Consider the following 12000-nt stretch of genomic DNA (forward strand, 5'->3'; position numbering starts at 1 on the left):
ACAAGATACTTTCATGTAAATGAAAACGTCACTTCATGCATTCCTCAAATGGGGTAATTCTACCAGTTTAAATACAATATGACTTGAATGTGCCTGCCCCTAACAAATGTGTTCCAGTAGTGCAGCCCACCGGATTTGTAACAGAACATCCATGAGCTGCATCTCAAATGTGCCGTGTGGGCCTCATCGGCTCTGCCTCAGACTGAACTAAATGGATTTCAAGGGAGGTGGATCTACAGTAGGCTAATTAGCTGTCTTGACTGATTGTTATCATCTGAAGGTCAAACCAATGACGTCCAACAATATCCACTAATAACAAACATTGGCACACGCAATGCTCTTGGGCAGTTTGATATGCTGCTTTTCAGCAGCATATGTCTTACTCTACGTATAACCTAATTTTCTGCTGTCAAGGTATAACACCTGAAAAACATTTAAGGGAGATACGACCCTCAAATCCATGCATGTCCACTGGTAATGAAATTAGTCCTAGCCACTTAGCTGAGACTGTTGCATATTGAGAGTCCTAACATGTATAATGGAGCAGGCATAAAGTCGGAAAAAATGCATTACCTCACTCTAATTAATCACAACTATTTTTTTTAAGTGCCTAGATTAATGGCGGTAGTCTTCCTTCTTTGTAGATCTGTCTCCAGAGATTCTAGCCCGGAGGGATAGAGTAGTCAACTCTCTAGAGGTTATCCTTGTCCCAGTGTCTATTTATACAGTCCAGTCTCTGATTGGCCAACAAGGTGTGTGTGTATGTGTGTGTGTGTGTGTGTGTGTGTGTGTGTGTGTGTGTGTGTGTGTGTGTGTGTGTGTGTGTGTGTGTGTGTGAGTAAGCTCATGTTGTGTCATAAGGTGCCTCTGTGCCATCTGTCGCCCCTCGGAGGAGCCGTTGTGAAGACAGACCACGCCTCGCCAGTCTGTCTCAGAGAATGCAAAACACAACCTTGGGCTTTCCTTGCTCTTTTTGTACTGACGGCTGTATCAGGATCATGGGAGGAATACAGGATCCGCATTCCCCATTAGTGCTTTTAATGAAATCAATACAAGGTCCTTTTGTCCTTTTGCTTATGTTTTTTTCTGTCAAGCCAACAGTATGTGGTATGATCAAGTACATTGAATCCCAGTGGTAAATAATCTCTTGATTACGCATTGAATATGCGTCACATCCCCTGATATTACATTTAACAGTAAACATGAACAGATTGGCTTGGCAGGTGTAATAACAGGTTGTCCCTGAGTCATTGCTTGTGTAGTCAGAGGATGAATTTGTTGTCTCACTGAAAGTGCGAATGATTCACATTTGTGTTACAGACTTGGCTAACGGAAAAATTAAAACACTGAACAGCACAGTTCTTCAGGTTTACTGACCATTACTTATCTTAACTGCCCGCTTGTCAAATCATCCTCAAGTGCAGCACATAGGATGTTTAAACCAAGCGGCGACCTCCGAGGCTAAAAAATGAAGCCAAAGCAGAAGGGCTAAAAACTCCTAATCAGGATCTGTAATGTCTGTGAAATTTACACTATTTTCCCTCGAGCTAAATCCTGGAATACATGATTATACCATTTATCAGGGACTGTTTTTCTATTCACCTATCTAACAGAGCAGAGGACTTCGGCAAGAAAAAGGAGATGTGTGCTTTTTGGTCAAGAAAGTTAACGCCAAAGTACAAATTGAAGGAGCTGATGGGATTGCTTTTGACCTTGTAGGATTTCATATGACAAATACATTGATTAAATGCAGAAGTCCCATGCCAAAGAGTGATATTCTAATGGCAGTATTGTTCATGTGTATGTTATTTGTACCAACCGGCAAAAATACCTCAGGGTTAACATTTGGTGGTAGTTTCAGCAAGTTTCAGCTAGTTTTCTTTGGGTGATATGATTTATCACTCTACAATCCAACAACTATGCATCTCACTGTTTTTTTTGCATGCTAGCCCATTCATGGATTCACACCTATTCATGGTGGTTAATTGCATTCTTCTCAATGCATGTTGGGAAAGATTTAGTATCTTCCTGCATTGCCACTTGTAAAAAAATATATATATATATATATTTATCTCAACATGTAGCCACAGTGTATTATGCTGCACACAACAATACTTGTCACTCTTAAAAAGCGTCTGGTACTCCCAACTGTACTCCACGAATGTCAATCTGAAAAGGGCAACTTCGTTATTGATATGCTCTGCAGGTCCCGCTGGAACCAGCACGTTTATCCAAAAAGCTTCACCAGTGATACCCATCCTCATTGAGCTTGTCGTTAGCATCTTTAATTAGTTAGAAACTGGGAGCATGTTGGAAGAACAGGGCATCACAAGGCAAATGGCTTGCAGTTAAGGCTTAGCACAATTAGATGTGGCACGGATTAATGAGAGGGCCCTGAACGACACGTAAATGCTACCAGAGTACCCAGCACGCCCTTGTCAGAAGGGCAGCGAAATCACTTCCTCCCCATTAAAAGAAAAGAACAACCTTCTTTATTGAATGTTCCCAGGGAAAAGATGTGAGAATTTGAAGCATGACCCTGAGCCCAAATCTTTAAAGCAATATGCTGCTAAAGTGATAAATGCAGCAAGGTTGATTATAGAGATTTTATTTAGCGTCTCAGAGCTATTGGTCTTATTTCAAGCTATTCATGCAATGAACTACTCCTTGTGCAATCTTTACCTGGATGTGTTCAGGATTGTTCCCTCACAATAAAGAATGTTGAAGGCCCACAACCACCTCGCTCCCCTTACTTCTAGGTGCCCCCTCACTTTTATTTTACCACATGTAAAGTGTCTTTGAGTTTCATCTTCTCCCTGTGTTAGCATGGATTTTCTCTGGGCAACTCTGGTTTTCAACCCCAAAGACATGGACATCAGTTATATTAGGATCCTCCTGCTTTTGCCCCTGACCAAGGTGATGACCTTAACTGTAGTTGGTCCCCCACAGGCACTGCGTTGTAGTTACCCAGCGCTCCTAAATAGTTAGTATGGGTCACATTCAGAGGACACATTACCCCATGGGGACTTATAAAGTGTAACTAATTATAAGATGGATAAAACAAATGAGCATGACTGTTGTGTCACGATCAAAGGGTTTTATTCGGATATGGTCAGCAGGGGGCCGGTTTTCCAGCAGGGAAATGCACTGCATGTACACATCAGAAAGATAAATTACACATAGCAAGATATCCTGTGCTTCAGTCCATTAAATCAAGTGAGCACGTTAGTAGCAGAGATGGAGCGCGCGATCTCACGTTTGAAGCGCGACAGTTTGTAGCATATCAGCAATGTATGTCCATTTACACACGCGTGCCACATGGTAGTGTCTCGCTGGCACACAGCTACACACAAACACACATGTCGTAACAACTTAAGAACAGTTGGAACGACGAACCTAATCAGATACTTATTATATTATAATGAATTCTTGTGCATGCTCTGAGTATTCTCAGTGACTGGCTCGTCTCCCACAGTCCTCCTTGTAATGGAGCCAATAGCAACGAGGGCATCGTTGACCTGCATTTTTTCACATTCAACCTCTAATTAGTGAAAATAAGTATTGGGAAAAGTTGAATTATCATTGTGCGATCCAATGTAACTATGTAGAGTTAATTATGACCTCTAAGCAGCGTATAATATATATATATATATATATATATATATATATATATATATATATATATATATATATATTTAAAACCACTATTGCCAATATTTTTTTTAAATCAAAGCTATTTCAATACTATTTCAATATTTTAGTGTGGAAATTACTATTGATTAAAATTCTACAGTAAATACAGTGCTAACAAAAAAGCCTTATATATAATTCATATAATTCTATACTTTTTCTTTTTTACTTAGGAGTATAAATGTTCACCATTAGATAAAGGTGAAAGCTCACGTTTGGTGAGTTTTATTGGTTATGCAAAGGAAGTCTCCTCCAGTAATGTTCAGACTGCAGTTAACAGTATGTTTCATGACCTGCCTGCTTGATGGGTTTCTGGTAACCTAATCAATGCTGTTTCATGTTCTGTATTAAATCAGAAACGTTGTGAAAAATTCATCATAGAGATGTGCAGATAGAGGCTTTGATTTAAAACTTGGTCACACAGTCTGTCACAAATCTTTTCGTTGTCTTTTCTTTCTGTTTTTTTTTTATCATGCTGGCTGTTGGTATGTGGTTATCTTTAATGTACTGTTTGGCCGGTAAACCATCCAGTTAAATAGGAAATAACAGCGTCGCAGCTTTTTGTTGAGCTAATCAGAAGCCTGTTTGATGCACAGCCACTGTTTTGTTTGATTGGCTTACAGTTGGCAAAAAGCGCATCGTGGTCAGTAGGGACAGAATACGAGGACAGGAAAAGACCAACTGAGGCATCATCGTCTTGGCTACTGTGGTAGGTGACCCTTGTTTATTCACTGGCAGTCTAAATTTGCTGGCATTTGATACTTGGCAGTTGCTAATATAGAACTGTTAGTCTGGGAGGCGGGACATCAGTATGTGATTGACTGCTGGTGGGTGTCGTCCAAATGTTCAGCTTCAGCCAAAACCGTTCATGCCAGCAAGCGAGTGAGAGGAGATGGCCGTGGTAAACATTGTTCAGCATTTCTCCGGTCACAGGATAAGTTTTTGGCTTCAGGTTTCCCCACTCCTCACACAGTCATCTGTCTCAGCTCCGTAACCTTGACGGAGACACGCGCGCTTATGCCGGCTTTTTATTTTCATTAGTGCTTTAATTCAATTACTGTGTTGTCTGTCGTAATCTCTAATGGGTCTGCGTTGCCTCCCCCTCCCCATTCATGGACACCCCAAGAAGTGGCTGCACACACTGTCATCCTACACCACATAATGAGTACTCAAGTGCTGCTCTGCCTCTCTGCCCTGCCCCTGGCTCTGTCTGGCTGTATCTGAAATGGTGCATTCCCTCTTATTGATCCTCTTCCTGGTGGAGTCACAGGCAGGCTTATCCGGCTCGTCCCAGCTTGTCAGCCTTCTGAATGGACACACAGAGAGAGCTGTGTGCATGTGCCAGGCTTCGGGTCTCTGTGTAGTCCCAGGCAGCTTGTGGCTGAGTGGTCTTTGTGGCTCCCTCCCTCCTGCCCTCCTGCCCTCCTGCCCTCCCCGTTCCTCTGTTTTGCCTCCTTTGTTGTTACAGGAATTATTAGGGATGCATGAAATTCTGCCCAGTTAGCAAGCACAGCTTTGACGTATTATATTCTGTAAAATCTTAAAAAGCCTTTTCACAAGTAGCAAGAAGGCGGCTGCTTTGTGGGCTTTTTTCATGGGATTGTGTCGTGACTAGCACTAACAGGGAAGCCACTGGAGAAACACCGCGATGATTAATCTGGAGGAACGAGTGTTATTTTGCGACTGTCCGTGGTGATTCATTGTGTTCGCAGAGATGTTACAATTTGATGTCATTGTTTGCCACACAGTCTCCCTATTCATGTACGTAGTCGCCACACAGGATTCAGACCGAAAAAATAAGTGCAAAAATCTTCGCACTGTGCCCAATATTCAGCCTCCAAGAATCTTTCCATATCACTGATTATGCATGTCATTTTTAAACATAGTGACAGACTGCTCCCTCTCAGGCCTTGCACAGTCAAACTAAAACTAATTATGTTTCACATATAGTGACAAAACATGTGTATCCTGTATTCTTGTTCACATCATTTTCTGAATCATTTAATAAGCTACAACTAATTATTCTAATTGTTTTCTGAAAGCTTTCTCACCCCTCTATCTTTAGTGTCAATGCCAGTATGATGTCTGCATCTTCTTCTTTCTAAATACTGACTCATTACAGGAGTACACTGCATGGCATGATGGGCCACAGACGCTCAGATCTCTGCGTCCCTGGGCTTTTGTTTCTGTGGCGCACAGCTGAGGCAGATGCTGAGGGGCACTCGCACTAAATTGCCTGAATGAGGGCGAATTCTGTTGGCCACTGAAGTGGAGTGCACTGTAGATCATTGACTCAGCTTGTCTCTAGCGAAGAGATGCAGAGGAATGGAGCTCAGAGAGGCTCGCATCCATAAGGGAATTAATTTTAACGTGGCTTCAGTTTGAGTCATGACGCTACTTAAAAGATGTTATTGCTCCACGCCGGTGTTTCCCATATAGAGATATTATTTGATAGAATCAACCACATAGATTCACCACAGGCCAAAATGGTATCTATTTTGTATTTCTGATTAATTCTTCAGTAAAGTCCTTCGAAATGCAGTGCCAAGTCTGGGAGAATGGTGCATTTATATTCCACTGCATAGACTGGAAAAGTAGCTTCCCTAATTTAAATTTTGCTTGGGAATACAATTTTGTTTGGCAACAAGTGATGCATGTCGAACACACCCACCGAAATACATTCTCAGGATGTGCAGAATCTCCCACGATCAGGTTCTCTTAAGCTGTTGATTAAAATGTTTTTTTTAATGAATAGGCTAGATGATGTAGCTTATCTTTACATTTGTTGCAAAATCATACAATTATTGTGGTTGGTTCTTTGGTTTTCTGCTCTTAAAGTTATATAGACCTGCATTTGGTCTAATAATTAGAATAAATCCTTCACAATTGCCCGACGGCAAAAGAGATGTATTCAAATTGATTGTTTTATTTGACAAGCGGTCAAAAACCCAAAGATATTTAGTGCATCTTATCGACTAATCAATGAATCAACTAATCATTTCAGCTCTAGTCAGGGCACACCTGTCCTTGTTGACGTCAATAAATGTCAATAAAGTCTGCTAAGAACTAAGCCAGAGCACCGCAGTGGTGTTTGTTACACCGTGTTTGAGTTTAAATTTATCAAAGTTCAGCTTCGTGCACTGTATTTTGACGACCTCTTCAGTGTGCATCGTCACTCCTGGGTATATTAGTGCACTGCTGTGCCCAATCTGACAGCCGAGAGTTCAGTTTGGTCGTAGTTACTACCAAACTTTACTCAACAGCTGATTTTATTCCGCCGACTGCTGTAGCTGGAGGCTTTATTATAGTTTTGGGTTGTCCGTCTGTCTTATCTCAGGAACACCGGGAGGCATTTCCACCTGGACTCACGGATAAATTGATAATAATTTACAAAACTTTGTTTTTGCCTATAACTCATGATTGACATATGCTAATTCGGAAAATTTCACACAAATAAGATAAAATGAGGAAGTGAGGACAATTTAGCTTTTGCATATGGCTTGTAATTTAAAATACACCCCATGTTTTTACAGTATATTTTATCTGCAAGTATTTTCAGAGTATTTTTTCATGGATTCGTTTTTGTGTATTTAAATCAGGACATTGTTTGTTAAATTCCTTATTGTAACGCACATCACGCTCCAGTACGCAAGAAAACAATTCTCATGACAAAATGATAGCAGGGATGTGTCATAAAATATGAAAGGTTATATGATACTTCAATATCACTGGCAAATACCTTTCAAGTGCCCAAACTACAACAACAGAGTCTGAATCATCTCTACTGTGGCAGCTCAGCTCTGCCTCGGCCTCTCATTCTCATATGCTCTGGCCTTTTATGTAACACATAAATATGACCATTACGTCAGCATTTCAAGTGAGAATTTTACGCCCTCGTTTTTTAACTCGTAACGTTCCATGTCACAAAATAAATCTCTTTATTTGCTGACTGGGATTGCAGATGTATACATGTTTAGATGCAAGTCATGATTTACACCTTATAGCATCATAAGCCTCCTTACTAAATTCTGCAGAACATTTTGGATTAAGACTTTTACAGGGGTAATTTGGACTGAAAGCCTTAAAATAGATGTTATTAAGAACCAGGCAGTGTCTTTGCTCTAGTGGTTACTTCTGGGCTGGCATGTCCTTTTATGAAAGTAATGCACAGAGATTCACTGTGAGCTGCCAGCCATCTGTTCATGCAGTCTCATCATATTTAACAAAGTAATGCACAAGTCAAATGCCCAATGTGTCTTCATAGCTTCCTCAGCTTAAGGCTATAATAAGGGGTATGGGTCACAAATTCATTGTTAAAATGTTCTCTTCTAATATTTCGTGGTTTCACTGAATAATATCGTACACAGGGTTGAATTCGAAACTTCTACTTGAATACAGTAGGTGGTCAACTGGTGCAGACATTGCAGTTGTGGGCTGTGTTTTAACCTCTTCAATGTAAATAGTCACTCTTGAGAGAGAGCGGGAGGGAGAGAGAGAGAGGGAGAGGTTTCCATGGCAACTGGAAGAAGTGAGTATAACTGTGGTTGAGAGACATGAGCAGCAAGCAAACACTCACTTGTTCCTTAAAAGTAGTGCGTCCTGAATGCAGCCGCTTTGGGTAAGCATTGTCCCATTCAGACCGAGGACTCAGAGTTCTGTGTTTGTTCTCAAGGAAAGTTAATTTGGAGTTATGTGCACAGAAATCTGTTTATCAAAATGTGTGGGAGGGTTGTGTGTACCAAAAACACCTGAATTATATACTTTTTGTATTTTGTATATTGTAATGTATATTTTATTCTAATTTCACAATGACTTCCCTATGCTAGGGACACATGGAACGAGAAACATTGTGCTATATTGTGAGTAGGTCTTATATTAAAAGCACACTGGCACCATTACTGAGGCAGAGGCGCTTCATCCCCGGAAACAATTGCCCCTTCGCTAAGCCCCGCCCCCCCGCTGCTTCTACGTTAAGCTGTCAGGGCTTTTATGGAGCCCACACTGCCACTCACTGCACTCTCTGAATACATGTCTATTCTTAGTGATTTCAGAGAGCAGATGACAGAAGGGTCTTCGATCTGCGTCTCCAGATTATATCCAGGACGTCAAACCGATTCAGTGAAAACAGGTTCAAAGATTAACTGGAGGTCACTGAAAAGCAAAAAGCAGCATGTGTAGACATTCAGTAGAGTTCAATGTTGTGCTGACGTTGGCTACCTCTGCTAATGTTAGCCCCAAAAGGTTTGTTTGTAGAAATGTAATGTTATTTTTCCAATCTCTCCAGGTTACAAGTGTTACTACTACATGTGCCCAAGGCTCAACGTTACCAAAACTAGCTGGAAATGATTGACCTTATAATGTTATTATATATCTAGATGAATAAAACAATGCAAGTGACAAATGTACTATTGTCCTTTTGCTTAGACACAGCTCATTTTTTGTGCTGTTTAACAAATCACAGAAACTCCTGCATTATAGCACACTGCCACTACCTTGGGCAAATTACATAGAAAATATAAATGTTGTGTTAGTATTGTAACACAAGTTGCTCAGTGATTTTCAGGCCTTGCCTTGCAATTAGATTCTTTGGTTAATTTAAGCTTACAGATAGTTAAGCTAAGGGTTATAACTGTGACTGCCAATGTGGCGAGTTTAAGTGTGTGTGATGCGGTTGTGGTGTGTGTGTTTTACACTGTCAAAAGAGATAATGAGCATAACCCCACACGGCAAGTGAAGCGAGTAGCATCTTGGTTGGAGGCTTACTACAACATCCACAAGCTGTGGCACCCGAGGTTTTGGTTGAAGATAAGGACGGAGACCGGAGGAAAGGGACCATGCTCTGTATTAATTCTCATCTGTACGGGGTCCTTGCTCTTCATATCTTATCAGTCACTTCCCACATATCTGTCAAAAGTCAGTTTATTCCTGCGGGGGACTTAAACTAAGATACAACTCAAGCTAGAAACGAGGAGTTCAGGCTACATGAAGTATGTAAGGCTCTTCAACTGCAGCCACTGATTACTGCAGCCTAAGGACATCAATGTACATCATTTTCATTCATGGAATAATAACCCCCCTTCCACCGCCATCACTTATCCACAAACACTCCCACACACGTGCAGGAACATGTGTATGCAGTGGTATTAAGTAGTACAATGCTCCAGGGCTGTACTGGAGATGACCTTTGAATAGAAATGGTTAAAATTGGGAAATATGCAGTCAATTCTACAGTTGCACTTAAAAAAATGGCACCAAATATTTTTTGCTGCAATATCCTGTGATGTGCATTTATAAATAGCAGAGAAATTAACTCGCTTCATGCCACCACTAATTATATCGTGTTTTTACTCCACGTTAGTATATATTTAATGAGTTTGCCCTAAGACTACAAACACCAGGGTTTTTTAGGTTGACCGACAGATGCATGAATTATTGACACTGCAAGCTGTCTCCTAAAGTCATAATCAGCCTGCATCCAAGTATGACATTGCCCACAGCTACAGTAAACATTACATCACACATAAACTGCTCATGTCAGAGCCACAGTTCCTGCGTTGCATTCAGATTCATTGTGTGCTTTTCTGTTTAATTGCAGACAAATGGGACCAACGAGGAGATTTATTGCTGCGGTTTTCTTGGTATTTGTCTCTGCATTATGTTGAAGTTTAGGCAGACCCCCACACTCTGCTCATATGTCATCTGTCCAGTTGAACACATGGTGCGTTTATTATCAATATAAGACTTAATTTACTGCTCAGATTTGGGGACAGACTGCCATTCTTCATCCATTTGCTGATGATGTTGCAGCTGATGTTTGGGGTTCCAACCATAAATGACAGTGTCTCCAAGGCGGAGATTATTAAATCTAATCCTCCAACCTTGGTTTTCTCAGGATGTCTTCCCTTTACAGTCTTAAGAATGCAGTTATTGCTGTGATGTGGAATCCAAAACTACTCGGAGGTGGAGCCATATCTCAACTTTGAATGTTTTTCAGTCCCCTGGCGTCAGCTGTTCATGGGATATTCCTCTTGGTCTTTTGTTCATGTCCCTGACATTTTCCTTTGCATTATAAATTCACGTTCCTCTTTTCACTTATTGTATTATAGGTGCTCGATGATAAAGGTTAATTGTGTTTCATCTTCATTCAGTTTATGTAAAGAATGTAATTTGTTTGGATGAAAGCAAAGTCGAAAGAGGTATTTACTGGGGAATGTAACTGTGGGGGCGATTGCATGTTTTTCTTGAACTGAGGCCACTTTTACTACTCAAGTTGCAAGTTTATATATTAATCAGTCGGTTTCTCAGTGTTGAAGGCTTGAACATCGAGGACACTTGGCACACGTGTGGACATGTTCTCCGGTTTGTACACAACCTCCATGAGCCTCAGGTCGGGTTTGCCAATTAGTGGTACACATCACCTTCCAGTGACATCTTCCTTCCTACTCATTTTAAGTCCTTGTTCCAGTTTGGATACAACTTGTAATCTTCTTTTCTAGCAGTACGTTTACAGTAGGCAAGAGATTTTTGGGGTTGTTAGCAGTTTTCAAAATTACAGTGCAGATTAACCGCTGTCTTTTCAACAAATATGATCATATTCTACATTTAAATTTTCAGTTTTATACATCAGTCAAATTTGTTCAGTCAACAGGCAAAATGCATTCTTCTATGCACAACGCTTCTGCTCTCCTGCTTTACCTTCTGTGGTATATCTTCAGTCATTCTCAGCCTGACTGGGTTTAAAATGAAAGACTCACTGGGGATTCACATGGCTACTTTGACTGCATCTCTTGTTGACTGCATCTCTTTGTTAGCCTGTTAGCCTGTTAATTACATGAACAGATGAAAAAGTTGGAAATAAGCAACAGTGTCTTGTCCGCCACGATGTGCAACGTGGGCCGTGCTGCTGCCTTCGATCCGAGAAGATATATTGCTTGAGCTACGGAACATTTTAATTTAGAAAATAGTTCCCAGACTGTGCAGCTGTATTGTTCTTCCACTGTAACATTCGAGAGAATAAGAAGAAAAACATATAGCGAGAGATAGAAGAGGGTGGGGGACTGTTCATCATTATGAATGTCAGCTTGCTTGCAGGAAATGACAACGGTTTTGCTTTGTAGGTTTTAATGTGAGAAACACAGTGTGTGAAGTACTCTGGCAGGTTTTGTAATTTAGCTTGCTGCTTTCTGACTCGGTAACGTTAATTCAATGCACGTAGCGGATCCAGTTAGATCACAGTTTGTGATGACTTGGCACGTTAGCAATTTATCAGTTAGCAAGTTATAGTACCTGTTCCTCTATTATTTTTCCAAT

The 12000-nt window shown here is 40.8% G+C and overlaps 1 protein-coding gene across 13 annotated transcripts in view; it reads left to right on the forward strand.

Annotated features, from left to right (window-relative positions):
• The window catches only part of ncam1b (neural cell adhesion molecule 1b), a 63978-nt gene that overhangs the window by 12314 nt on the left and 39664 nt on the right, over positions 1 to 12000 (forward strand). The window contains exon 2 of one of the 13 annotated variants that reach the window (XM_068584729.1): positions 4314 to 4399. The exons of the other annotated variants lie outside the window; for them this stretch is intronic. The gene's annotated coding sequence lies outside the window, so the exon portion shown is untranslated. The remainder of the gene's footprint in view (positions 1 to 4313; positions 4400 to 12000) is intronic. 13 annotated transcript variants of the gene reach the window in all.

The sequence above is a fragment of the Clinocottus analis genome, unplaced genomic scaffold (genome assembly GCF_023055335.1).
Source record: "Clinocottus analis isolate CAN_PGR_092001 unplaced genomic scaffold, fCliAna1.0.p SCAF_2, whole genome shotgun sequence".
NCBI classification, from domain to species: Eukaryota; Metazoa; Chordata; class Actinopteri; order Perciformes; family Cottidae; genus Clinocottus; species Clinocottus analis.